This window comes from Callospermophilus lateralis, chromosome 3 (assembly GCF_048772815.1).
Source record: "Callospermophilus lateralis isolate mCalLat2 chromosome 3, mCalLat2.hap1, whole genome shotgun sequence".
Taxonomy (NCBI): Eukaryota; Metazoa; Chordata; class Mammalia; order Rodentia; family Sciuridae; genus Callospermophilus; species Callospermophilus lateralis.
The window spans coordinates 120,024,774-120,049,221 of record NC_135307.1 but is presented as its reverse complement, the minus strand read 5'-3'; the positions used below and the strand labels follow the sequence as shown (position 1 = coordinate 120,049,221).

Below are 24,448 nucleotides of genomic sequence, written 5' to 3'. Positions count from 1 at the left end.
TTTTTATGTCCTTTCAACTGTAATTACTTTTATGTTTAAATTTTATTCTCATATTCATCTTTTATTCTTAATAATAACTCTTTCTTATGGTTTTCTATGAGCCAATCCCCAGGCAAAGAGAATGTCTAGTCAGGCACAGCTATACCTGTTTGGCTGATCGAAGGTCATGGAGCTGTGGAAAGTGGCCCAGAAGGCAATTTTGTCTCTATTAAAATATAATTTACTAGTACATTACGATAACGAAAGTCTTTTAAACTGATCTGGCTGTGATTGGGATAGTGATTTATGGAAATCAGATTGTCATTACTCAGTTATATTTCTTATCCTTTTAAATGGTTGAAACTTTATTTTTAGTGTATGTAGTGGCTGAGTTCTTCATTCAAAGGAAAATAAAATAATTCATAGAAAATGAGAGCTATGAAAGATTTTTTTTCTTATGTTGAGGCGCTTTCATTAACATTTTCAGAAGCTAACAAATACTCAGAGTGGCTGTTGGTTCTTCTTTTGTTATCTATTTGTATGGCCTTGGATACACTTCTCACATAGTTTAATTTGAAATTTAAAATTATTTTGGTTTTCACCAGGTGCAGTGGCAAGTGCCTGTAATCTCAGTGACTTGGGAGGCTGAGGCAGGAGGATTGAAAGTTCAAGGCCAGCTTCAGCAATTTAGCAAGGCTCTAAGGCGAGACCCTGTCTCAAAATAAAAATGGCTGGGGATGTAACTCAGTGGTAAAGCACCCCTGGGTTCAGTCTCTAGTACCAGTAGATATATTATTGCCTAGCACTTATTAAATATGCTTTGTGAGCTAGACTGTGCCAATTGGAAGGTAGGGTCTTATTTGTGAATTTCCTGATGTGTTACAGATGTACCCAAGTTTATTAGACTATTAATAGAACTCTTGAGATTTTCAGTCAGTTGTCAAGAGTAGAGGGGTTTTTTCCCCCAACTATAATTACAAGTTAGATCTATCAAGTAATTTTTATAATTAGAATATGGTTTTAGTACAGCAATTTCAGTTCAGAACCTTTTCTTCTAATAGCATTATTTTTTCTTCCTTAAGAGTCATATAACTCATAATTAACAGTTGAGAGCACTTGTTTGTAAAGCAATGTAAAAATATACTAATGAGTATTTGGTAAATTCCAGTAGACTTTTACCATTAGTATATTTGTGTGTTGTACAACTAAGTTATATCTCTAATTCTGGATAATATTAATTGATTGGCTAATAATAAAGTAACAAAAGCTCAGGCCAAAAAAATGGAACTAAATTCTTTCAGATGATAGTTTAGTAATAAATAAGCATCTTGACAATGAGAGTTGTTAAATACTTGAATAGTTCTTAAATGTTTAGAAATTTGTCTACAACAGTATTAGTATAATTTTATAATGTCAATATTTGGAAAGGATTATTTTCAATGAATTTTTCCTGTCATGACTTAATTTTGGTTTAAATGTTTTGTTCAAAATTTCAGGAAACATGGTATTGTTTCTCTTTATTTAATTCAATAACCTCATGTTCTTTAAAGTAGAATTATAGCCTATAGCTTTTTACCAGTAAAAATAGGAGTAAAATATGAATACTATTTTAATTCTTACAAAAAGGACAACTTGAGCTTTTGGATGTTATTTTGTGTTTTTATTGTCAATGATATATATAGGCAAACTCTTTTTTCTTCTATGTCATGGTTTCTCAACCTCTGAAATTTTGGGGAGAGGAGCATCCTGCGCCTTGTGGGATGTTTAGCATCATCCCTGGTCTCTATCCATGAAATTGGTTTCCAACTGGGGCAGTGACAAGTGCCTGTAATTCCACTGGCACCCATTGAAAAATGTCTCCAGATACTGTCAGATGTGTTCTAGCAGACAAAATTGTTCCCCTTACTCCTCTCTCGAGAACCCTGCTTTAGGTTTTGTTGACCAGAGCTTCTCAATCTTTAATGGGTACAGGATTTCTCTGGGAAGTTGTTAGAGTGCAGATACAGAGTCAGAAGCAGGGCCTGAGATTCTGCCTTTTTTAACAAGCTCCCAAGTGTTGTGGATATTGCTGTTCAGAGTACCACACATTAGGTAGCTAGGTTATAGATAATTCTCCATTTGTATCAACTGGGTGGATTCTCAGATGCATCTGATGAAAGTAATTATGGAAGTAGTGAATTTACAAACAAGACCAATAGAACTAATAAAAACAGGCATAGGGAGTGGGGATAGTTGGTAGAGTGTTTGCCTTGCATGCACAAGGCCCTGGGTTCAGATCTCCAGCACCACAAAACAAAACAAAACTGGCATTATCCTGTTATCCTAACAAAGTAGCTGTCTTCTTTTTTCTGTATTTCCTTTCAGTCATTTAAAAACGATAATTGGATAATTCTAAGGACATTTGCAAGAGTCTTATAAGGTCATACAGCCTGTGCAACTTGATGTTACATTAGGTGTTTTATTTTATAACACTCTAAATGTACTAGCTCATGATGCGTGTTTATTGCCTGTTGAGAGATCTGTGGTCCCAAATTAAGATGATGAACTCGGCATTTACTTGATCTGATGATGCTCAAACTTTTTTTTTTTTTAAATCTCTTCTTGAGAACTATTGACTGGACCTAAATTTAATACTGCTGAAGGTCATTTTCTTCTTGTAAGTGTTCTGAGAGGGCAAGATGTTAAATTAAGTTTACTAAGGCATATCAGTTACAATGTAACTTTATACTATAATTCTGTGATAAAAATCAATACATAATATAATGAAAATCCTGAAATAAAAAAAAAAACCTCTGCATTCATCTGTAATACTAAAATAACGATTGGTAAGCATACTTATTTATTTGTCACATTGAAAATGCTGGGGCACACATTTATTTCCTCTCATTAACAAATTGGTTGATTTGCTTTATCTTACTGTTGCTTAAAATAGCCCTTCTAGGACTGCTACAAAGATTTTTTTAAAAAGGAACAAAAGTCATTTCTTTGTTAACTTAAAGATTCAAGGAGACTTGGAGGGGAAGATTAACTTCTCCAGGAAGACCTTGATTATAAATTAGGGATATATAATATATATCACTCTTACAAACCTTTTCAGATACATTATCTTATTTCATTTGTATGGCAGTCTCTGAAGAAGATGGGGATGGCTATTGGCAGTACCTAGCAAAATTTAAAATGTGCATACCCTTGACTCAGCATTTCCTTTTCTAAGAGTCAGCACTTGCATAGTATGGAAAAAATAGATGTACAAGGATGTTAATTACAGCATTTTTTTCCATTGTAGCATTATTAAAAATAAACCCAAACTGAACACTATAAATGCCCACCAGTGGTGAAACCTTATATAGCAATAAGTAGACCACTTTGTGGTTTATACAGGAAGAGTGGAGATAGATGAATACCTATTGACATAGTATTAAATAAAAAGCAAGACACAGAACTTAAAAAGAGGAAAACATTTGTTCTTCCTGTGTGTGTGTGTGGTGTGTACATGTATGTGTTAATAAGTCCACATCCCAAACTTACCAGTGGTTACCCTTGAGACATGGAGAGGGCAAGGAGATGAAGGAGAATTCTGTTTTTATGAGCATCTGGCTTTGATTTTGACAATGATCATATATTACTTTTTACAATGGCAGCATCATTTTTAGAAAACCAATAAAACAGATCAGGTCCTAGTTCTGCCTCTGTTACTCACTAGCTACTAATGTTAGACCAGTAATTTTCAAAAAGGGACAATTTTGTTTCCCTTTGTCCAACATTTGGCAATGTCTGAAGACATTTTTAGTTGTCACATGGAGGCAGTATGGGTAGAAGCCAAGAATGATGCTAAACATCTCATGGTGTCCAAGACAGCTCCCACAAAAAAGAATTATCCATACCAAAATGTCAGTATTTCCAAGAAATCCTGTATGGAGACCCCAGGACTACAGCCATTTTCAAGCATGCAGGTTGTACACTGTTCAAGTGAGATTGCAAAGTTAGCCCTCAGTCTTTTAGGGATAAACATACTAGGAAATTGGGAGTTAAAAAGTAGACCAGTCTTTAAGTTAGGACAACCATGAGAGAGGAGGCCAAAAAATAAGCTCAACCCTTAAGACAGAAGAGATACCCGGAAGCCAGAGCCAAGAGAACAAAGTCATTAGGATCAAACCCACTGAGATAGGGCAGTGGTCTGCCCTGCTCTAAAAGTATCAGGGACTTTCCCAGATAAGGGGACAAATTCCAGATGGTAAGGGGTAAATATGTGCATAAACTAGTTACTAAAATACCCCATAGTAACCTTTGTCTTATTAGCATGGTAAAAATCATACTCTGGGGCAGAGATATAGTAAGAAACGTGTTGCCTGAAGACTCATGATGGAGAGCACAACTAAAACTCCACTTCCACACAGGATGACATCAAGAAAACCAGGTCCCTGTCAACCCTGCAGATGCCATAAAAGCTCCCTTTCCCTTTGTTTGAGTCAGTTTGGGATTTTCTTTCCACAAAAGATGTCTCCCTTATTTTTGAGCATAAAAATTAACAGCCCTGTTCAGATGCTGTACCTCAGATTCTTCTAATAGCATAAAAATCCACAGGCTAAGTATCTGTATGAAAACACAAATGGTGTGACTCTACTTTGTGTTCAACCAGAGACATGAAAAATTGTGCTCTATTTGTGTAATATGAATTGAATTGAATTCTGCTGTCATATATAACTAATTAGAATTTAAAAAAAACATGGGGTTGATAACACAATTGTCAAGGACACCATCTTCATTGTGGGGTGTACTCTGCGTGGCCACAGAATTATGATATGGTGAAGGTAAAAATACATGTGCAAATTTGTACCCCAGGAAGACGGGCATCGTGTCTTAGTTTTCTGCTCTACTCCTTAGCACCTGGCACAGGCTGGCATGGTGAGCAGCCAGTCAACATCTGTTGAAAGAATGAATTGAACTAGGTATTACAAGTTGCCGCAGTCTAATGCCGCAGTCTGGCTGGGCACAAAATCACGAGCCACTCAAGCAGGAACAAACTTTGTTTCCAAAACTCCCGCGATCGCCACGCACGCGGCCTTCTCCTGGGACACACCACACCAATCGGAAATCCCTCCTAATGCACTTCCCCAACCAATGGGAACTACCCGAGAATCCCTGCAAGAGCTCCATAGTAGCAGGCCGAGGGGGACAGCAGGGGTCTAATATCCAATTGAATACACATCTTAACATAACATAACCATTATCTCAATGGCTTGCTGGCATCACCTTTTCAACCAAAAATGCCATGCGTTATTCCTACTCAGCTATGGCTCTCAGCAACAAGTTAGGCTCTCAGATGCTAAAAATTGAAGAATTTTTGGAAGAAAGTGACCATTATAGCAGATGTTATCTATTTGCCAATAAAGACTGCTGATGTCCACATTTAGTTATAGAATATGTTGGGCTGACTTTTTCCAGTTATTACTTTTTGAAAAAATCCTGATTCTTCATGGATGAATGTCAGTAGAGGACACTATCAAGTAAGTATTCCTAGAATTGTTTTTTTTAAATCCTTAGCTATATCATATCTTTAGTGGAAGAAGACCGTTAAAAAATATTTAAAATTACTTGGACACTACCCTGCATAGTAAGATAATGTGATTTATTTCATTTGATTTATCTAACAATGAGGCAGCTAAACAGAGGCTATCCTTTTTATTAATGTTTTATATGGAAAAATTGAAACGTACAAAATGGTCCAGTCCCATGAATTAGAGTTATTGCCACACATGTTTAACAATTATTGATACTTTGCCAACAGATCCCTATTTTATATAGATTAGAAAATTATGTATGTGGAGGTTAATGGCTATTAGTGGTACCAGGTATTCAAATTAAGGTTTTCAGTGTTGAAGTTCTATATCCTTTCTTCCTTACCATGGTAAAATTAAGGAATAAAGTTACATTACTTTTTTTTAATAGATGGACACAATACTTTTATTTATTTTTTTATGTGGTGCTGAGGATCGAACCCAGTGCCTCACATGTGCTAGGCAATTGCTCTACCACTGAGCTACTGCCCCGGCCCCAGCGTTACATTTCATTGAAAATAAATGTGGATTCCCTAAATGGATTTACTTAAACATTTTTTATGTAATTCTCCCAATTCCTTAACCTTGAGACAGTTAATGATATTTAAAATTAAAATTGGATTTGAAAAACCAAAACATAAACCTTTTAAAGTGTTAATGACATAGGCATTTGTATACTTGTTAGGAATTCAACTTAATTTTTCTTTTGTTAATTATATATTTAACTATTTCAGAATAATTATTTGGTTAAAAATTGCTTTATTCTTTTCCTATTTTTAGTGTATTTCACTACTTGATTCCCTTTGTTTTTCTGAGATATGTGATTTATAAAGAGTAGCAACTTGAAAGCTTTATATTGTATATATTTTGTACAACTGTCCTTGTACTGTGTTGAGAGTGCTTTTTTTTTTTTTTTTTTTTTTTTTTTTTTTTTTTTTGCCTAGGATGTCTGGAGACCATCTTTATTGGTGTATTGGGAAGGTTTCAATAGAAATCAGTGTATATAATTCAGGTATATATTGCAGTATTTTGGTGCTTTTGCCTACCTATTGAGGTCTATCCATTACTTTAGCAGTCATTTGTGAAATAATAGTGACTGTCCTAGTACTTAGATACACACTTTTAAGTTAGTCCTCACAATAACCTTATAAGGTAGATACTGTTTTTACCTTTTTCACAGAAGAAGAAATTAACCAATAAACATTAGAAGCTAGCTATATGGAACCCAACCTGTACATCTTTAAATCCTAAGGTGGGTTTTTGTTGTTTTGTAGTATTGGGGTCAAAACCAAGGCCCTGCACATGCTAAGCAAGTGCTCTACCATTGAGCTGTGCCTCCAAATCCCCCACCCGCTTTTAAATCTTTTTATTTTGAGACAAGGTCTTGCTAAGTTGCCCAGGCTGACTTCAGACTTGCAGTCCTCTTGCCTCAGCCTACTGGGTAGTTGGTATAACAGGTGTGCCTTCATGCCTGGATCTTTTTTTTTTTTTTTTTTTTTGACATAGGGTCTTGTTTTTGCTCAGCCTGTCCTTGGACTCCTGGGCTCAAGTGATTCTTCTGCCTTGACCACCTACAAGTAGCTACAGATATGCACCAATGTGCCCAGCTTAAGTGATTAGTTCTTAACCAGTATGTTAGATTGCTTCTTTATATTCAAGTATGAGTAGGACAAGGTCTTTGATTTCAAGCTGAATCTCGTGACTCATAATTCTTCAGAGCAGATTGGTATAGCTCTTATGATGACAGTTGCTTCATAACCAGTGATAAAATTCTAAACTTTAGAGATAAATTTCAATTGGCATATAGTAGTGAGTCATTTATTTATTTATTCATTGACTAACTGAGCACACACTATGTGCCGCTATGTTAATTGCTAGAGATATAATGATGAATAAAACACAATAATACCTAGTTCATTAGTTTACACCACAGCGAGGAAGACTTTAATCATATAATCTGAGATTATATAATTACAAGCCAGATAAGGAACATGGGTCTATGTAGAGGAACTTAATAGAGACTTTGTGGGTAGGGAAGAGTACTAGGAATTGATTCCTTGGTTGAGTTCTTCAGAAGAGGAGGGAGAGAGTATGAGTACCTTGTAAGAGGGAATGGAAGCTGAACTTTCAGTGTAGCTGGAGTAGAAGGCCAAGGGAAGACCTGACAGAACTTTGGCCTTACAGATTTTGGTTTCTCTTTTTTTTTTAATATTTATTTTTTTAGTTGTAGTTGGACCCAATACCTTTCATTCCATTCATTTATTTATTTTTTAATGTGGTGCTGAGGATCGAACCCAGGGCCCCGTGCATGCTAGGCAAGCTCTCTACTGCTAGCCACAATCCCAGCCCCCAGATTTTGGTCTCTTAAATGGTGGAAAGCTGCAGAAGGGTTTTAGGCCAGTGGCTGACAGTGATGTGTTTTGTTCAATTGCTTGTATATCTGTACAGGGAACTAAGTGATGTTGGGGTGCTGAGAAGATTGTTGGAGACCACTTATAGTAGTATACTTGCTCTAGTCCTGGTGAGAGATGCAGATAGTCTGTGCTAGGCTGATGGCAGTGGGGTGGTAAGAAGTATATGGATCTGAGAAATATTTAAGAGGGAAATTCAACAGAATCCTGATGGATTGGAAATAAGGATGAGGGAGAAAATAGTGTAGAGGATAACTTGTAGTTTTTAGATCATGGGAACTAGACATATTAGGAACCACTTGCTGAGATGGGGAACACTGACAGGGGACCACTTGGGGTGAGATCAAGAATTTGGTTTATTAGTGTGTGCATGGTATTAGGAATTGAACCCAGAGCCTTAATGCATGCTAGGCAAGGGCTCTACCACTGAGCTACACCCTAAGCCCCATGAATTTGGTTTTACATATGTTTGATTTCTGGTGTCTTTAAGGTGTCCTTATTTATTATAGAATAGAAAATTGTGCCATATGGAGGTTAAAAGGCAATTAATGGTGCCCAGTATTCAAATTAAGGTTTTTATCTTTGCAGTCCAATGACCTTTCCTTTTCATTATACTGAATACATTTAAGGAGTATGGTTATATATAATTTGGAAAATAGATGAGGTTTCACTAAAGCACTTGAATGTGATTTTTTTAAAAGTAGCAAATGGATATTCACCTCTAGGCTGAAAGAAGTCAGCAATGGAGAGAAAAAGTCTATAAAAATATTTTTCCTTAAGTTTAATAGTACCCTTGGGAATGACCTTTTGGGAATCTCTGTTATAAATAAACAGATGGATTAGATTTCTAGTATCTCCATTACTGAGTGCAATTTTACATGCCTTCTGAAATTTTTTTAAAAGTAATTAATTGGTATTAAAAAAAAAAAAAAAACTGCCAAGGAAAAATCTGGATGTGCTCATGACGAAAGTTTTTGAAAGACTGCATGGCTGATGTTTCCAAAAGTGTGTGCTGAGAACTACAAGTATCCCTAAGAAATACTATCAGGTAGTCTCTACCTGAATAAATTTTTTCACATATATTTTCCCAACTTGAAAGGTAAGGTTAATTAAGATTTTTTTTGAAGCCCCAGCATGTTCTCAAAATTTCATTCTTGAAGAATGGGCATTGAGGGCCTAGGGCTGTAGCTCGGTGGTGGAGAGCTTGCCTAGAGCACTCGCCTCAGCACCACATAAAAAGAAACAAAATAAAGGCATTCTGTCTATCTACAACTATAGTTTTTTTTTTTTTTTAAATGGGCATTGATTTGATTGTCTAACTAACATGTTAGTAGGGAGGAGTTTGGCCAAAGTTTACATAATTTGAGGGCTGTTGTTGACATTCCCTAGCTTTTGCTGGTTTTGTTGTTACTGTCATTGCATTATATCCCATTTTCTAAACAAGGATCAGTGGCTGAAAAATAATGATAAATAGTAATGTACAGTTCAGAATTTTGCCATGAAAGTAAGGTGCATTAAGAGCGTAAGTATGTGTCAGGATACATAAACATGCAAATATGTTTTCAAATATACTGACCAAAAAGGAAAGTGAAACAATGAGTATCTGAAAGTCAAATTTCACTCTGTTAATAATGTTGGGAGTCGCCCCGGCTCTGAAGACTAACTTCCCCATCCCCCAAGAAGAGCCGTCCATTGGTGAGCCCTGCTGCTCACATGATCCTGCTGTCCAATGGTGAGCCCTACTGGCTCACAAGATCCTTACCCACCAATCCTTACCCAGCCAACTGTCAAACCGTTCAACCATTAAACTGTCATAACTGTCAAACCGCCCCGGGCTCTATAAATATGCAGAGCTGTTCCTCAATAAATGGGCATTTTCTCCAACGGCAAGCCTTGATCGTTCTTTCATTAGTGCCAAAACCCGGGACGGGGAATGCCTCGCTGCTTGAGGGCCCCCTCTCTCAAGGCTTGCCGTCCTCGTCCACTCTTTTGAGCGCTGCTACTCACACAACACTGGCTCTTCAGTAGGTGAGTTCCCCTATTGGGTATCCAACTTCAGACGGGCTACGCAGGGGCTTTGACCGTGATCAAACCTCTGATGTCCAATCTGGAGGAGAGAACGCACCCCACCACAACCTTCACGGTCACGGTGGACTCTCTGGAATCCGGTTCATGAGCGGGAGGTCCTGAGGGGTGGAAGAACAGGCACTCTCTCTCTCTCTCTCTCTCTCTCTCTCTCTCTCTCTCTCTCAACCACCCTTGTCCCTCTCCTGACCTTGGGGGGCCTCTTCTTCCCTCCCTGCAGACTCCCTTTTATTAAATTCTGCACACAAGATTGGCCTTACTATCAAAGACAATCAAAGTCAATGGCCCCCAGGAGGATCCCTAGATCCCACAATTCTCAGATATCTGTTTAACTTCTGCGAGCGCTCGAAAAAGTGGAAGGAGTTCCCCTATGTTGGGGCTTTTTCTCTTCTTCATTCTCACCCTGGCCTATCTGGCAGATGAACCCCCTCCCTACTGACCTCCCCTGTCCGCTCCGTCTAGCCCCTCAGGTGCTCCCCCTGACTTGGCTGACACCTTTAGTTCCCCCCAAACTAGGTTCTGCCCCTAGTCCCACAAACCATGGCCCCTTTAAGAGAGGTTGCTGGACCTGAGGGCATTATCCGGGTACATGTCCCATTCTCTATGAATGACCTCATGCAACTTGAGAGAAGGTTGGGCTCATTGACCACAGAAGAGAGTTTCAATGGGTCCTCCAGGCTTATAGCCTCACTTATGTGTTATTGGCTAATACTCTCCTTCTTGAGGAATGTATCAGAATCTGGGAACTTGCCAGAGCCCATGAGGATGAAACTCACCGAGTTAATCCCAATCACCCTCCAGGGCCACTTGCTGCCCCAGATCAAACTCCCGGCTGGGATTATAATACACAAGCTGGCATACAGAGTAGGGACCGATTCTTCGCATGTATTATTGCTGGGCTCAAAAAAGTGGCATGTAAGGCTGTCAATTTCCAAAAATTACAAGAGACCCCATTGGAATTTCTGGATTGGCTTACGAAAGCCCTTCAGCACTAACCTAGATCCCGAAACCCCAGATGGCCATCAGGTCCTTATGACATATTTCCTCTTGCAGAGCTACCCCGACATCTGGGCCAAACTAAAAAAGCTAGAACATGGCCCTGCCACCCCCCAGACTGAGAAATTTCAGATGCTCGCCCAGGCCCTGCAGGGTGCTTCCTCGGGTCGCCGCCCATCACCGAACCCCCCACCCCACCCCACCCCCACCTGCGTCAAGTGTGGCAAGGAGGGACATTGGGCCAGGGCATGCCCCACACCACGCACTCTGCGTACTCCATGCCCTAAATGTCAACAACAAGGTCACTGGGGCTCTGACTGTCCTAGATCCCATAGGAGGCCTATGGCCAGGGAACCCTCTGGCTTTCTGGGCATGGCAATCGATTAATGGTGCCTTGGGTCCTTGTCCCTGGCCATAACGATCAATAGACAGGAACCCAGGGTGCGGATTCAGGTGGATGGATGCAAGGTTGACTTTCTCCTTGACACCAGGACTACCTTCTCAGTCCTGACAGAATTCTGGGGGCAAACAGTGCCGTCCACCTCTCCTATTGTCGGGGTAGGAGGAAAGACCATCTATCCAAGAAAGACTCCCCTATTACTCTGTTCCATAGACAACTTCCCATTCTCTCAGATGTTCCTAGTTATGCCCCAATGTCCAGTTCCTTTGCTCAGCCGAGATATTCTCTCTAAATTCAATACAACCATCAACATCCAGGCTCCTGGCATCAGTCAGGCCCCAGAATCAGCCTGTTCATCTTTTCTGGCCCTTTTGGCAGAAGACTGGCCATTCTGCTCTTGTGAGGCTGACATGAAATACCATACTAACCTGGTTGACCCGATTGTATGGGATACCCACACTCCCTCCATTGTTTCCTGCCCACCAGTTAACATTCATCTCAAAGATCTTAACGTCTTCCCAAATCAGGCTCCTGTCCACAAAAGCACTTCTGGGCCTACAACCTATTATTCAGGACCTTCTTAGCAAGGGGTACCTCCGTCCTGCTCATTCCCCTTACAATACTCCTATACTAGTGGTAAAAAAGCCCAATGGGTCCTACCTACGACTCATCAACACCTCCGTTAGGCCCATATATCCTTTGGTTCCCAACCCATACACTCTGCTGTCTCAGATTCTCCACACTGCCACCCATTTCTCAGTCATAGATTTAAAGGATATCTTTTTGCCTTTAGCCTGGACTGTCCTTCCTCAGGGATTTTGAGATAGTCGACACCTCTTTGGACAAATCTTGGCCTCCGACCTCCAATCTTTTCACCCCCAGTCCCCCGAATCCACCCTCTTGCAGTATGTTGATTATCATCCGGCAAATCTCTTTGCCCACCTGCGGGGAGGAAAGCACCCCACCACAGCCTTTAAGGCTACGGTGGGCCTCAGGGACTCCTTCCTTGGGCAGATTCGAAAGTCCTAGTCCTCTCACCTTAAGACTTGGCCGCTAGAGAGACATTTACCCTCCCCTTCCTCTCCCCTCTTTCCGGCCCTGGGAGTATCCAGCCTCTCCAGGAGGGGTCCCGAAAAGCCTTGGCCAAGGTCTCCCACGGCTCTGGCTCCGTCCAGGACGAGAACTTCGACTGTCAGGATTCAGTGATGACCAATCTCTGCAGCTCGAACCTGCCACTTAGGCACTCCTGATTTTTTTGCTCTAGCGGGGATGCCCCTTTTGCCAATAAACCAGTTTCCTCCTTCTCTGCATCCTCTTCCCTCCTCCTTACCTGGGTAATGTGCCTTCTCTGCTAGTCGACTCTCCCCTACAGTGCCTCTTGAATCAAATGTAGCACCCAAGCCTTGCCCACTTATCCCTTAGACAACCAAAGCAAATGGCCCCTTTTCCCTCCATTCTAAGGGATCTCTTCCAGGCTTTCTTCTTGCTCTGATCCAATCCTGCTCTCTGCACCCCTTGCAAACCTCTACAAATTCTTCTAGCCTGTCCAAAGGGCACTCAACAGATGACACAGTTCTCCTACTTAATTTCTTGGCCTTAAAGGGATATCGGGCCTCTCCACAAAAGGCCCAAATAGCATGTATCTAGGGTTCTCTGTCTCTCAAGGGAAAAAGGCCGTTACAGTAGACAGAAAACAGATTAATGTGTCTATACCTACACCAAAGACCAAAGATGACTCTCCTTCTTGGGTTTGGCTGGGTACTTCAGGGCCTGGATTACTTTTGAATTTCTCCCTCCTCGCCAGGCCGCTATAGAATCTAGCCAAGGGCCCCCAAGATAAACCCCTACCCTCAGCGGTAGGGAAGCCCTTTACAAAAAGACCCTCCTCTTGGCACCCGCACTGCATCTCCCCGACCTCTCCTAACCCTTCACCCTCTATGTACATGAAAAACATGGACAAAGTCTGGGCGTTCTGGGTCAGGAATATGGCCCCACATTTGCACTAGTGGTCTACCGATCCAAACAGATCGACCCCACCATCAGGGGCTGGCCCCCATGCCTCAGAGCCCTAGCAGCAGCCCATGACCTCCAGAAAGAAGCACACAAGCTTACCTTTGGCTCCCCACTAACTATCTCATCTCCTCACCATCTAAAGGATTTCCTCACTTACAAGGGGCTACAGTCACTTCCTCCTTCCAGGGTTCTAAACCCTGCCTCCCTCCTCCCATCTTCTCCCTCACAAGATCCCGTCCACAAATGCCTGGAGGTATTAGAGACAATTTTACCCTGCCCTACCACCATTTCTGAGGGACCCTTGCCCTCTTCAGACCTTGTCTGGTTCTCAGATGGTAGCTCCTTTATACAGGAAGGGGTTAAAGTGGCAGGATATGCTGTCGTTTCCCTCTCATCCATCATAGAGGCAAAACCTCTCCCACCCAATACCATCAACCAACAAGCTGAACTCATAGCTGCCACAAGGGCATGCGAGCTAACGGAGGAAAAACCCTCTCCCTATATACAGACTCCAAATACGTCTTCCATATCCTGATCTCCTACGCAGCCATTTGGAAAAAAAGGGGACTACCACCAGTGGGATGGCAGTCATTAATTCCACACTTATTTCTGGCCTACTACGAGCCTCCAGGCTGCCTTCCCAACTGGGAATAATCCATTGCAAGACCCACCAAACTGACTCCTCCCTTACTAGTGGGGGGAATTCCAAGGCCTAGCAAGCGGCTGGATCAGCCGCCCTATAGAGTTTTACCTCCTCTCTGCTACTCTTCATTACCACTGGGGATCAGCCCAAAGATCCCCAATAGCTCCTCCAGTTTCATCACTCTCTATTCCATTCTAGTCCACAGAGTCTCACTAACTTTCCTTCACTCCTTTTTCACCCTTTCCCCATGCGATAAGACCCTCCTACAACAGATCACTTCCGCTTGTCAGGTCTGCCAGAGAACCAATACCAATACTCCATTAAAACCTAAACCTTTCCCTTCTCATCAGGCCAGCGGTCATACCCCAGCTGCAGACTGGAAGATTGATTTCACATGCCCCAAGTAAAAAACAAGCCTTTCCCACTTCTAACAAGCAGGCCTCCACGGTAGTTGACTCACATAATCCCCGGTTTTGGGATGCCCACTTCTATCCAATCAGACAATGGCCCAGAACTCACCTCACAGGTAACTCAGGGACTGGCTCACATGCTATCACTCCCTTGGCATTTCCTGCCCTTACCGCCCCCAGGCTTCTGGAAAGGTTGAAAGGACCAGTCGGTCCCTTAAAGAGACCCTCACCAAGCTCACTGGGTAAAGGTGCTCCCCTTGCTCTCCCCTTGCTTTATTGCACATTAGAAGGCTTCTTTGGCAAGGCTCTAATCTCTCACCTTATGAAGTCATGTATGGCCGTCCCCTTGTTCCTCCTGGATTGCCTACAGAACCCCTAACCATCTCCTAAACCTATGCCCTGCCCCTCCTCTTCCATCTAAGCTCTGAACTATGGCTCTATCAAGACTGGCTCCTTCCTGACCCCAGTCTCTTTCAAAACCCTACCTCCAAAACACCTGGACAACTTGTTTACTATTGCCCACCAGGGAAAAGCCCCTCTAAAACCAAAATGGGAGGGTCCTTCTCAGGTGACTATGTGCACTCCCTTGGCGGCCAAACTCAAGCTGTCTAATAACCAACTTACCCCGTGGATTCACATTTCCAGGCTTAAGCCCGGCACTCCTACACCTTCATCAGAAGAGCCAACGATGGTCACCTGTCATTAAGTACTCTTGTCATCCCTCCCCACAAGATCTCCTCAAGCTCTGCCTCTCCCGTGTCTCTGTTCTTAGCCCAATTTCCATAATGGGTTCTGCTAATGCTCCCCCTCATTTCTGGCCCCTCTTGGGTCCTCTCTTTGCCCTACATTAAAGGCAAGTGACCCTAAGGGCCCCCTCCAGCCAGACCCCCTTCTCTTCCTCACAGACCCCCTACTTGCTTGGATCTGGCCGGTAGTGGGACCATTGTGTATTGTCCTTCTGACAAACCACTTAGGTGTCCACAGCATGGTGACCCTTGAATAAGTGTGATCATAAGAGAGCATTTTACCAGTTGCCTTTTGGGCCTAAGGAGGAACATGTGTGTTTTGTTTACCCTCCTAGTTTTGTAAGAATTTCAAGTATCCTTGAGGTGTTTCACATAAAACCTGGAGAGATCTGTCTGCTCTCAAAGGGAAATATGGTAACAATGGGCCACCGTCCTCCCTTGGCCTCTTTCAAGAAAAGCAAAGAGAGAAGCAAGCTGGTACACCCAGTTAGGAGAAAATTTGAAGAGCAGCCTTAATAGAGAGGGGAGGGAGCTAGATTGTACTAGGAATAAAGAGTGGAATTGAGGGTGTTAGGTGCAGAACAGGCTGGTCTGCAGGTCATGCCAAACAAAGTTAGCTGCAGGATGACCTGTCTTCTCAAACCCTCTGTCTGGTTTTTTATCACCTATTTGCTTTAAGCCCAAATGCCCAAGTCCCCGCTCAAGGCTGAACACTTAACACCCCCTTGTGCCAACAAGGCAGCTTGCAGATCCAGAGACCCCATTAGATTTGGGCTCTAAAAACTCCCTGTTCCTTCCCTTTATCATAAAGTTCATTCAGATTCAGGTGGGTAAAATTTCTAATCAAGCTTTTAACCAGCTTCTCCTCAGGAATTACCAACTCCTGGCTACTGATGATACCTCCAGTCGAGACATATGCCGAATGGGGACTGACATCATCATGGATCTGTGGTGGCAAGGAACCTTCGTTGATACGGTCTTCTCTGCCCTCCTGTGGGGGCTTCTTACTTCCCTCCTCTCTTTTTCCCACACCAACCCATCTCAGCAGGAAGCAGCCAGAATGAGTCGACACCCACTCTCATTTAATAACAAAGAGGGGGGAATGTTGGGAGTCGCCCCAGCTCCAAAAACTAACTTCCCCATCCCCCAAGAAGAGCCGTCCAATGGTGAGCCCTGCTGGCTCACATGATCCTTACCCACCAATCAGACTAGCCCTGCTGGCTCACATGATCCTTACCCACCAATCAGAAAGCACCCCAGCCAACTGTCAAAATGTTCAACCATTAAACTGTCATAACTGTCAAACCGCCCCCGGCTCTATAAATATGCAGAGCTGTTCCTCAGTAGACAGGCATTTTCTCCGACGGCAAGTCTTGATCATTCTTTCAAGTAACCTATTCCCCAGTATCCTGTGGTTGTTTTATTGTGAAACTTTCTCTATCAGTGGCACCCCAAAAGCATATGTGTCATTTTCAAAGAACAGTGGCCTCTCTGGTGAACCAGTTTTTTCTAGAATAAATATAAAATACCACTTTATAGTATAAAGTTAATTAATTTTGTTGCTGAAGGCAGAAAAGAGGCCAAGATCTCAAAAACATTCAAATAGAATGTATTCTCTACAGTAAAAAGGGGTTCAAGGCACAATATTAATAAGAAGCTAGTCACAATTTGTTCTGCCAAGAGAAAGCAGAAGACTATTAACATAATTCTTGTATTTAATAGTGCTGGTATGGCATGATATTAATAGCAAGCACACAGAAGAGCTCTTCCTATCACATTTGTGTGTTCTGGTATTTTGCTTTATGGTTAGACAGCACCATTAATGCAGAGTGTGGATTGTTTTTGACCTGTGTGTGGTGCAAAGGAGGGAAGTGAGCCTGACAGCATTTTATTTTTGTCACCAAGAACTCCATGTTATTGAAGAAGAGAATTAAATTTTAGTTAGCATAATTTTGTAACCTCTGATAGAGATTGGAAAAGTATAGTGAGAACAATGCTTATAGAGCGCCAGTGCTGTGGGCTGCAGGGAGGGTGTTGCTATGCAGGTGAGTGGCTTGGTTGGAAGGCCATCCCACTCACCCTCATTCAGAGAACAGTTGGTGGGGAACAGTGGGCCTTCTAACCCTGATTCAGTGTTGAGGGAGATAATAAGTTGATCAAATTATAGTCACCAAGTGTGTTTTTCAGCCTGTCTGTGATGAAGTAGGCTCAGTGTGTGCAACTACTTTTCCACATTAAGATTTCCTGCCTCTCAAGGGAGAAGTGCACACAGGAGTTCTAAACCCATGAGATTTCAGAGAAATTCCTGCACGACACTGATGGCACCATTAAAACCGACTTTTCTGATTTCAGATGTCTTCAAATAGCATTGCTCACTGATAGTTCTATCTTGAGTAGCCAGAACTGACCACTCAGGGAAGAAAACAAGATGATTTTTAGTTTTGAGGATAAAATATCAATGTGACAAGATAATATTTTTGAAATATCAATGACTTTTTGTTGTTCCTGATATTTCCTTTACCTTTGGCCCTTCTCAGTACCTGCTCAAGCTAGGTATTCTGTGCCCTTGCTTCAGGGAAGGGACATGCTATATCAGCAGAAAGAGGTGAGAAGAAGTTCATTTTTGCCTTTTTGAGTTTTAAAAGCCTGGAATGTAGTGGGGAACAGAAGAAACTTGGCCCAGACTGCATAACATAAAGACAGAGCTTTTACTTGATAGAAGAAAAATAATTCCCTGCACTAGCATAGGGGCAGAGGAAAAGTCAGGAAGATATAGGAGTGACAGAGTGAGCACAGTGGTAGAGTGCTTGCCTCAGCACTTAACTCTACATGTAAGGCACTAGGTTCAATCCTCAGCACCACATAAAACACACACTAATTAATCAATTAATTAAAGGTATTGTGTACAACTACAACTAAAAATTGAAAAAAAATCTCTTTATTAATCTTTGTTCATATACTATGCAAACTTCCACAATTTTCTTCTGTTATAGTTAAAGCTTCGTCCCGGGGTTTCATAAACTGACTTCTAGACCACTCATGTATAATCGAATCAAGCTTTTATTGAAGCACACCGGTGGTGACTGACCAGAACATAAAGCTATTCCCCTGATCAGCCCCAAACAATTGCAAGGACACTCCTATAAGCCTGAAAACCGCAAAAGGGATGTAGGGTCTAGCCAATGCAAGCAAGCCAGGTTACAGAAGCGGGAGAGTGCAGTCAAGCGGTGAGAAGCCTAACCAGTCACAGTTAGCCCAGTCACCCCAGTTACAGAAACAGCCACGTTACCCTAGTTACAGAAACAATACCCCATTAGGTAGTTCCGTGTTCTTAAAGGTTTCTATAGCAAAAGGAAAAGAACATCTTGCCCCAGTCCTGACCCTTCTACTTGGCATGGTTATTTTACAGGATGAAGTAATAAAACAAAATGGAGTCACATTTGCTTCTACTATCACACTTCAGGCATATATAATTTAGTGATTATATATAGATTTTATTCATTGTTTTACAAATAGTATTATACTCTCTTCTGTGCCTTTTTCCTTTCAATTAGTACTCCATGAAAATCTCTAAATTTTTAAGCTTTTATTTGATGCCATTTGTTACAAACTTCTTTTGTAGTTGTTAAAAGTTGAGATGCCATTTTCCTGGGTGATTGTTTCATTTAAAGTATCTTTTTTAATTAAAAAATTTTTTTCTGTATACATTGCTGGGGATTGAACCCAGAGCCTCATGCTTGCTACGTAAATGCTCTACCACCGAGCTATACACCTAACCCCTAAAAAACATTCTTAATTGTAGTAAAAAACATAAGTTTGTCATTGCAACCTTTTTTTTTCTTTCCCCCAAGAGACACTATCTTTCTAGGCTGGCTCCAAACTCCTGGACGCAAGTGATTCTCTTCCCTCAGCCTCCTGAGTAGCTGACCCTACAGGTGTGCACCACCACACCTGGCAACCATTTCTAAGTGTATATTTGGATCATGTTCAATATACTCATATTCCTGTGTATCAGATCTCCAGAAATTTTTTATCTTGTAAGACGGAAGCCCTATACCTATTGAATCTCCATTTTCCCATCCCAAGTTCATGGGCCACATTCTACTTTCTTTCTATCAAGCTTGATTACTTTAGATACCTCACATAAGTGGAATCACACAGTATTTGTCTTTTGTGATCAACTTGTTTCACTTGGCATAATGTCCTTGAGGTTCACCCATGTTATAGCATGTATCAAAATTTCTTTCCTTTTAAAGGCTGAATTATATTCCATTGTATATGTATATACTATATTTTATCTGCCACTTTTCAGTGAATAGGCATTTAGGTTGCTTACACCTCTTGGCGGTGTTTCTAGGTTTTTGTCACAATGTTGATTGCAGTAAACATTCTATACATTTGTCCTTATATTCTTTTATTGCTCTGAGAGATATGGAGTTACTGGATAAAAGGGGTATATATTTACATTTTATAAACTTTGCAAGATTAAAATATTGAACAATTACTTTTCAAAAATATAGTAGTATCCTAGGACAGTGGCACACACCTGCAATCCCAGTGACTTGGGAGGCTGAGGCATGAGAATTGCACCAAGACCAGCCTCAGCAATTTAGTGAGACCCTGTCTCCAAATAAAATACCAGGAAAATAAAAAGTCAGCAGCAATTTGTATTTGTACCTTTGGTGTTTGAAAGCAACAGAATTTGTGTTTATCTAATCCTTTGGACCATTGTTATCAAGGGGGTTGTCAAAACCTTTCTCTAACAAAAGCATGCCTCTCTCTGGGGAGGGAGCATGTCTATGATCAAGAAAATAAATGTTTCTCTGTATCTTTACACATAAAAAGCCCCTAATTTCATTTTATATGACTCAAGAAGCCTTTTGAATAAGGGGAAAGAAACTAATCTGCATTGCCATTACAGTTCTGTGACTACCTGGCTTTTACCCTAAAAAGGTGGGATCAGTTGATATAGGCCTTGTCGACAAACCTGACTTCAGCTGTATGGTTTTGGGCAATTAACCACCTCTTAGAACTTCATTCTCTTCACTTTAAAGGGTGTGCGAGTGTTAGCTATTGATATTTTTCAAGTGTGTAGTTGACATTTTTACTACATACCATTTTATTAAAAGCATTGATCAAAAAAGGTATTTTAAGTAAAACAAAAAATTATCAAAAATAGATGATTCCTGGGAAAGGTATAAACACTTAAGAGTAAGGAAAATAAATGCAGTGGCATTGCATATTAGGTTAATGTATATTATCAATACAGGAAAAATGGGCTGGAGTTGTGGCTCAATGGTAGAGTGCTTGCTTAGCACATGTGAGGCACTGGGTTCAATCCTCAGCACCTCATAAAAAATAAAATAAAGGTATTTTGTTTATCTACAACTAAAAAAAAGAATAAATGAACTTTTTAAAAATACAGGAAAACTTATGAATTAACTATGTTCAACTAAAGTTTTTCAAATTTTAAATGTTATCTGTACTCTTACATTTTCTTAATTCTGATTTATTCCTGAATTGTACATCTGCTTCTCAGTCATAAAGACCTTTCCTTATTCCTTTCAACAGCTTTATTGTATATAATCCACGTTATATAATTCACCAATTTAAAGTTAAATGTTTTTAGCATAGTCAAAGAGATGTACAGCTATCACAATGAGCTTTTTAGAACATTTTCATTATCTCCTCCAAAACCATTCCCTCCCCAACACTATGCAATCATTATTTGTCTTTTTTCAGTAATGGGGATTGAACCCAGGGTTTCATGCAATGCTGGGCAGGTGCTCTACCATTGAGCTACATCCCCAGCTGTTCCCACTCCTTTTTGTTTTTGTTTTTGTGACAGGGTCTCAGTTCAGACACAGCCTCAAACTTGTGATCTTCCTGCCTCAGCTTCCTGAGTCACTAGGATTACTGGTTTATGCCATCTTACCTGGTTACTTAGCTCTTTTTAAAAATTCTTCCTTGCTAGGGATGGAACCCAAGGCTTTTTTGAATGTGGTAGGCAAATGCTCTACTACTGAGCTACAACCCCAGCCCTTTAAAATTTTATTTTAAGGCTGGGCATAGTGGCACATGCCTGTAATCCTCAGTGAAGTTGAGACAGGAGGATCACAAGTTCAAAGCCAGCCTCAGCAACATCGAGGCATTAAGCAACTCAGTGAGACCCTGTTTCTAATAAAAATACAAAATTGGGCTGGGGATGTGGCTCAGTGGTTGAGTGCCCCTGAATTCAATCTCCAGTACAAAAAAAAATATTTTAAAACAGGGTCTTGCTAAATTGTCCAGGCTTCTTTAAACTTGCCATCCTCTTGCCTCAGTCTCCTGAGTAATTGGGATTATAAGTGTGCCCTACCACACCTGGCACTAATCTACTTTTTGTAACTATAGACTTGTCTATACTGGACATTTCATATAAATGGAATCATGCAATATGTTGTCTGTTGTGACTGTCTTATTTCACCTAGTGTTTTCAAGATTTATCCATGTTCTATTATGTATCAGTAATCCATTCCTTTTTATGTCCAAATATTCCATTATATGGATATACCACATTTTTTTCCTACCCATTTTTCATTTGATGGACATTTGAGTTGTTTTTAGCTTTTAGCTAGTATGAGTAATGTTGTAAACATGCATGTACAGGTATTTATGTGAACATCTGTTTTCATTTGGAATTGCTGAGTTTTTGGTAAATCTATACTTAGCCTTTTGAAAAACTGCCAGACTGCTTTCCATAGAGATTATACCATGAGAGTCCAAATTTCTTTACATCCTCTCCAGCATTTATTTATTATATCTTTTTTTGATTATTGATATCCTATTGTGTATGAATTTTACTGTTTGCATTTTCCTGATAGCTAAAGGGGTTGAACATTTTTTCATGTGTTTATTGCCATTGTTATTTGAAGAAATGTCTTGTCAAACCTTTTGCCCATTTTAAAGTTCAGTTTTGATCTTTGAGTTATTGATTGGCTTATTGAGTCTTTTATCATTGATTTATAATCGTTTTTTATTTTAAATATAGACCCCTTACCAGATATACAATTTGCAAGTATTTCCTCCAGGTTTCCTCTTTTTCAAAATCAAGCATTTTCAAGTCAAAGAAGGGAAGGAAAACTAAAATGCATTAAGTAACCAGTGTGACCAGATTTATATTTAGCTATAGTGATGTCAAAATGTAGAAATGTTCCTAAATTTCAGGACATTGCTATCTTTGGAGATACAAGATTCATATAATAAAAAAAAATAGTACATAGCAAATCATACAAAATAGTATATAATATGGTCAAACGTTGTATGAAAAGTAAATTCTAAGTAACCCAGGTTGAAAGTCACTGATTTGATGTATGTATTTTGAGTAGTATAAGCAAATGCTAATTATTCACAACAACTTTTTAAAAAGTATTTTCAGTTTGAGTTTGTTTGTGTCACTCTTTCCTGCTGGACTTCACATGTGGATGCTGTTTTGTTTATCAGTGTGTTCCCAGCACCTGATACCAGGCGCATGTCCAATAAACAATGAATGAGTGAGCAAAGATCCATGTGGGATAAAGCTCTCAGGGGATAAGGCACTAATTATGCTTTTCTAGAAAGCTGACTCAAGATGGAAGATATTAGGGTGACAAGAGCAAGAGGCTGATGGGAGCCTTGGATGTCCTTCAGAATTCTGCCGTTAATGAGTTCTGTAGCATTGGTGTTTCTGGTCATATCCCATTTGTGAAATGAGGGGAATACATTGTATTGTCTCCTTTTTAACATTCCAAGCAGCATAAACTTAAAACATTTAGAACCAACTAAAAAAGCATGACCACTAAGTAGAATTGAGTTCACCATCGAGGTTGTGCTAAAATACTACTGGCATTTGTGCCTGCCATTTCTGTAAACTGTGCTAAGAAAATGATATTTCTAGTATTGGATGTATTACAAAGGTATTCACCAAGCAGTATCTTGAACCTTAGACAGAATGCTGGGATTGAATTATTTTATGTATACGCTACCTAATCTATCTTTCAAACACAATTTGAGACAACAATTCAAACTAGTTTGTCCCCTCCACCCCAAGGCAAAAATGGTCCTTAGATGCAATTGAAAGACATTCATCATTTAAACAACCTTAAATTTTTGGCATTTCAGAGATGATAAATCTTTAAAATAGAATTAAAAGAGGAAAAATGGTTCAGTAATGTTCTTTTAACTTAAAGCTCTAAAATCAACAGCTGTTAAATATTAAGAATGACTCTCCAGTGTACAGTATTCTAATTTAATCTAAATGGCAAATGCTGTGCTGCATTCCCTCATAAGGAGACATTTATGGGAGGGGTGACACAAACTGTGGGATTTATAGATGAAATCTTGCACTGCTCAGGGAAGCAGGACAATAAATCCTTGAGGCTGCTATATTAATGAAATAATAGGCAGTGAAGGAGAATCAGGAAATGGATTTCTTTCAGTTAGTGTCACCAGATAACTTTTTAATAGCTTTGTACAGAAATCATGGTCTACCATAATAAAAAGAGAATTCTGTCAGAGTGCTAGTTTTCTTTCAAATGCTTTCTTTTACATTGGAGAAGGATCATCTCTGATAGCTACTATAATTCCTGTGTGTGTGTACTTGATGATAAATAAACCAGTGACTTTTTTTTAAAGTTTTCAATGGACCTTTATTTTATTTATTTATATGCAATGCTGAGAATCAAACCCAGTGCCTCACATGCTAAGCAAGTGCTCTACCACTGAGCCACAATCCTAGCCCAGCCGCACCAGTGACTTTTTTGATTGAACCCAGGGGTGCTTTACCCCTGACCACATCCCCAACCCTTTTTAAAATATTTTATTTGGAGACAGGGTATCACTGAGTTGCTTAGGGCCTTGTTAAATTGCTGAGGCTGGCTTTAAACTCGAAATCTTCCTCTCTCAGCCTCCTGAGTCACTGGGATTACAGGCATGGCCACTGTGTCTGGCCCAGTGACATTTTTGTTTGAAGTAAATGTTTTTCCTATTAGGTCCTAAAGTGATTTTATACAAAAGTGTAGCAAATATATGACAAATATAAATAATTCAATCAATATTCATATATAAAATTATGCCACTAAAATATTTATTTTAAATTTACACTTGATAAAAAGACTTTGCTTCAGTGTATTTGTTTTCTAGGTGTGGAATTTTATTCTCAGCAATCTCTGTAGCTCTGACAATAGAAAA

At 40.2% G+C, this 24,448-nt stretch overlaps 1 protein-coding gene across 1 annotated transcript in view; it reads left to right on the top strand.

The window, feature by feature from the left end:
* Chrna5 (cholinergic receptor nicotinic alpha 5 subunit) overlaps positions 1-24,448 on the top strand; it is a 39,899-nt gene that overhangs the window by 2,197 nt on the left and 13,254 nt on the right. The gene's annotated exons all lie outside the window — the stretch shown is intronic.